Here is a 5,346-nt window from a genome sequence, read left to right on the forward strand (position 1 = left end):
ACCTGAGCTTGTTCGGGCTATGTTTCAGAATTCTGCTTTGCCCAGACCTGTAATCATCTTTGTCTCTCCACTCCAGCCTGGAAGCTCACAGCTATCTTCCTCTATGCCTCTTTTCAAGGATAAAATGGGAGGGATCCTGGCCAACAGATCTCACAGGAGTCACAAGACTTGGGCATCAAGCCAAAAAGATGTCAAGTTCACCTTTTGCTGCTCAGTGCTGTTTTAATCCTGTCCTGGGGCTTTAGCCCAGGGCCTCCGTCTTTGTCTTCCTCAGATCCTGCAGGCTTCTTCTCTGGGTCTTTTCACTCATTCATGTTCTTCCCATTTGTGATTTGAATTCCCCTGGGCTAGAAGAGATCTCAACGTTATCATTTCTTACAGAAGACTGGCAAGTTCCTTCACCAAAAGCTTTCAATGAATTATCTCCTGTAGACCATTATCTCTCTTTGATAGGGCAGAGATTCCATTAAGGAACAATTCTGAAAAATGTAGAACAAGATGTTTTCAGGTGCTCAAACCTTTTCCTCACAACTAAACTACTGTCATGGATCCTTCTTAGGGGTGTAAATTTACTGTAGGAAGCAATTCTTTATCACTAATAACAAATGCTCTTGATAACTGAGAATTTATGTATTGTCTACAACTATACCCTGAAAGTGCCCGATCTCATCTGATCTCAGAAGCTAAGCAGGGTCTGGCCTGGTTAGTACTTGGATGAGAGACTGCCTGGGAATACCTGGTGTTTTAGGTATATAAATAAATAGATAGATAGATAGATAGATAGATAGATAGATAGATAGATAGATAGATAAAATGTATGTATTGTTGAAAAAGTTAAGTACGTAGTGTGAATGCCTAATGGTGAAGGTAGAGAAACTGATTTTTTTTTTATCCTTTTAAAATGTACTTGGTTACAGGTAACAAATCCCTTCAAATGTCTGCAGTTTTCAGAAACTGGGAGATGTGAGCTTCAGCTATAGGAGTACTATGTGGAGGGATGAAAAGAATATAATAGCTGCTGGCAAGAACAAGGGGAAGGAGCACCATATCTATTTACACCATGTCCATTTCTATCTCTCTCTCTCTCTCTCTATCTACCTACCTATCATCTATCAATCATTGTCTATTTATCATCTATAGATCATCTATTTATCTACCTACCTATCAATCATTCTCTATCATCTATAGATCATCTCTCAATCAATCATCTATTTATCTTTCCATCTATTCATGTATCCACCTATCAATCATTGTCTATCATTTATAGATCCACCTATCTGTCATCTATCTATTGTCTATCATCTGTCTATTACCTATATATTGACTGTCTACAACTATTATCTAGTATCTACGGTCGTCTATCATGTCTTTAATCTATCACCTACCTATCTTTCTATTAATCAATCATCTATTATTTATTCTGTATCCTACAAGTAGCACATATATCCTATAAAAGAATTCTTACCCTATATATAAAATATATCCTATAAAATGTTCAGGTAAATTTAAATGTATTAAATATATAATTAAAATTGAATTTGAGATATAAGGATATTTAATATTAGAACAGAATTTGGTGTAAATCCTACACTCTGTAACCTCCAACAGATGTGACATCTATTTATAGTGAGAGATACATCTGAAAAGAAGTTTGTTCAACCTGATAAAATAATATTTATGAAAATTTTAGTGTAATAGTTAATGATAGAAAATCATTTCCTTAATAATGGAAATAATTATTAATGTAAAATTACTAATTTTATAAATCATGCCAAATAAAATAATAAATCAATGCATGATATAAAATATATGTAGTAATTTTATAAACTAGAATTATGAGAATTTTAAAAGCATTAAAAATATATAAGTAATTGTACTGGCTGGTTTTGTGAATCAACTTGACACAAGCTGGAGTTATTACAGAGAAAGGAGCCTCCCTTGAGAAAATGCCTCCATTAGATCCAGCTGTAAGGCATTTTCTCAATTAGTGATCAAGGGTGGGAGGACCCATTGTAGGTGATGTCATCCCTAGGCTGGTAGTCTTTGGTTCTATAAGAAAGCAAGCTGAGCAAGCCAGGGGAAGCAAGCCAGTAAGTAACATCCCTCCATGGCCTCTGCATCAGCATCATGAGTTCCAATCCTGACTTCCTTTGGTGATGAATAGCAATGTGAAAGTTTAAGATGAGTAAACCCTTTCCTCCCCAACTTGCTTCTTGGTCATGATGTTTTGTGCAGGAACAGAAACCCTGACTAAGACAGTAATGGACAAATATATTTAATTTTTATGTAAAAAGATTTTAAAAAATCAGTCCTTTAAAAATTGGCCTATAAATTTATCCCAATATCAAGAAAAATTCTAACAATTTTTATTTTCTTATGGACAATATAAGTTTATTTTTATTATACAATTTCAAAAACTAAATAAAATTGATGAATAAGCAAGATAATATGATTCAATAAAACAGATTTATGAGACCGAAATAGTTCACAAAGTGGATTGTGAAGCAATGATTTCAAATAATGCCCTGATTTTAACAAAGCAAGAGTTTGGGGTTCAGATGCTCACCCACATGCATTGGTTAACATGGTTAATAGCTGGAGGTAATGTAAGCCAGTGGGGGAAAGGATGATAGATCTCCTAAATTGTGGGGGAGAAACACCAAAGTTTTAAAAGGCATATTCGTATCTCTCCCTCACACTGCAGACTGGAACAAGCTCCAGCTTATGGAGAGTCTCAACAAAGTCAAGCTTAGGATTCCAGGGAGAGCTCACCTTTCTCTTCTTCGGGCTCCCACTGCAGTCTGTGTGTACTAGTCCTGAGTGCCATTCACCTAACACAGCTGTTGAATTCCCTTTAATACTCAGCTTGGCCAAAGAAATCCCAGTGTGCTCAAATCATTGTGGAGAATGAGACTCAGGTGAACATGGGGTGGTGGAGCAGGAGATAAAATGCAGCTAAAGAGGCTGAACTTAAGTCAAATCCTGGCCTGGGCTTGGCAGAGTCCATGTCAGCAAGTCGAGGATGCTAGGTCCAGTCTTGAGCATTCCAATCATAGAAGCTTGGATTTGGCACCATCCAACTTCCCATAGTAATAATTTTTCCTTAATACTTAATTCTGTCCCTTCAATCATTTTCATTATATACAAATTAACTGGTATAGGAATACATATATATATATATATATATATATNATATATATATATTTGGGGTTTTATATATATATTATATTTATATATTTATTTATATTATATACAAATTAACTGGTATAGGAATATATATATATTTGGGAATATATATATATATATATATTCCTATACCAGTTAATTTGTATATATTTATATATTATATATATATATATATTACATTTTATTTTCCAAATAGATAATGAAATAATGATATAAAAGGGCAAAATAACAAATCTAGGTTTTTGAAATGTATTAGGGTACCAAGCGTTGGGCTCCATTTTGTCATTTTTCTCAAACAAAATTTGTTTTTTTCATTTCTCTTCCCCCCTTTTCCCTTTCCCCCCTCCCCTTCCCTCTTTTTCCCTTTTCCCACTCCATCTTGCCCCTACCCCATAAGTCTCCTTCTGTTTTCCCATCTTCTGTCTCTTAACCCTGACCCGTCTCAACACCTCTCATTTTCTTCCCATGGTCTAGTTATCATCCTAGTTCACACCTACTCCCACATCGCTTATTCACACACAAACAAACAGTAAATGTTAATATCACAAAGCTGAGTCACTTCACCTGACATAATTTCCAGATTCGTCCATACTCTGCAAGTTCTGTTTTAGATTTTTTTTATAGCTGAATAAAATGACACTGTGTATATATGCTCCATATTTCCATCATTCATCCAGTCTGCTGAGGGACATCCAGGGTGGCTCCATTTCTGTGCTATTATGAATAGTGCATTTTTAACAAGCACTTTCAATGAAGTTACAATCAAGATACAAAATCCAGAAACTATCATATGTATCAGTAACAAACTTAAAAAGAAAGAAATTATATAGTAAAAAAAAAAAATCCAATCACAATTGCCCCCTTCCAACATCTAGGAATTAGCCTCACCAAGGAAATAAAAACCTTTCTCACTGAATGTTTAAAACTCTAAGCAGAGAAGATGCCAGCCAATAGAGAGGTGGTCCATCCCATGCTTCTGACTTGGCAGACTTGATATTGTCAAGTGACCTTACTGCTCCTAAATCTAGATGTTCAACACAATCGCCACGGAGAGGCCTACGACAATCTCATAAAAGTAGGAAAGGCAAATCCGGTTTGGAGAAGTATTTCATGCTGATTTGTGATTCTAGAATAGGAAGGCCCTGGCCTGTAATAGAATGGGTGTTCTCATGAAGAGGGAAGAATTGAGTCTACAGGAATCAAAGGACTGAAGAAAGCAAGCAGGACAAAGAGCAGCTTGGTCTTTGCAGAAGTAAAGCAGGAGGAAGAGAGCCCTTCTGGTTGTCCCTACTGAGGCTCTGCATGACTGGCACCTGTGTTGGAAAAACTGCCCATTTCAAAATGTGGTTGAATTATGGGACACCATGATCCACATCCTATTTCTCCCAAACTTTGTATCATATTGGAATTCTTGATGTCAATGTCTTTATGAGGGTCCACAGTTTGGTAAGGACCTGCTCTCCTGAGCTCTAGCTTTCTGGTTCTTCAGAGAACAGAGCGGAGCCAGTTAGCCAGCAGCTTCACCGTCCAGCCATTGCATCAATCTGTGTATATCTAGCACTGGGGTAGGAGTGCTGATGTGAGATCTTGGGAATCTCCATACATGTGGGTATATCCACATAAGACTGACTTATAGTCCACAGATTACAAAATGAAAATAGGTATCCAGGCATCTGTATTAGGTACAGGTTCTAAGTGCTATGCTGAAACACCCAATAAGAGCAGCCTAAGGAAGAAATGCTTTATTCTGGCTCCCAGTCTAAAGACACAGTCAGGGTGGGGGGCATGGCAACAGAAAGGGGTCACAGAGCCTCCTCAGTGAGAAGCAGAGATGAATGCTGGTGCTCAGTGCACTGTCTCCTTCATATCCAGTCCAGAACCCCAGTACATGGAATAGTGCCCTCCACTTTTAGGGTGGGTCCACTCACCTCGATTGGCACAGTCTACAAACTCCTTCACATATATGCCAGGAAGTCTGTCTCCTGGAGCACTGTTGATACTGATAGTCTGACCATTGATATTAACCATCACAGCTCCTGTTTGTACAATAACTGGTTTCTTTCTCCCTTGCATAAACTTGATCATCTCTGCAAATAAAAATTTTAATTTGTTTGTATATAAAGAGCTTTGTTAATGAAAAAAATTTATTCATGGAAGAAA

General features: G+C 37.0%; 1 pseudogene; it reads left to right on the top strand.

The window, feature by feature from the left end:
* Positions 1–635: 635 nt before the first annotated feature.
* On the top strand, positions 636–751 carry LOC115064966 (annotated as a pseudogene).
* Positions 752–5,346: the final 4,595 nt, after the last annotated feature.

Source organism: Mus pahari, chromosome 10, assembly GCF_900095145.1.
Source record: "Mus pahari chromosome 10, PAHARI_EIJ_v1.1, whole genome shotgun sequence".
NCBI lineage: Eukaryota > Metazoa > Chordata > Mammalia > Rodentia > Muridae > Mus > Mus pahari.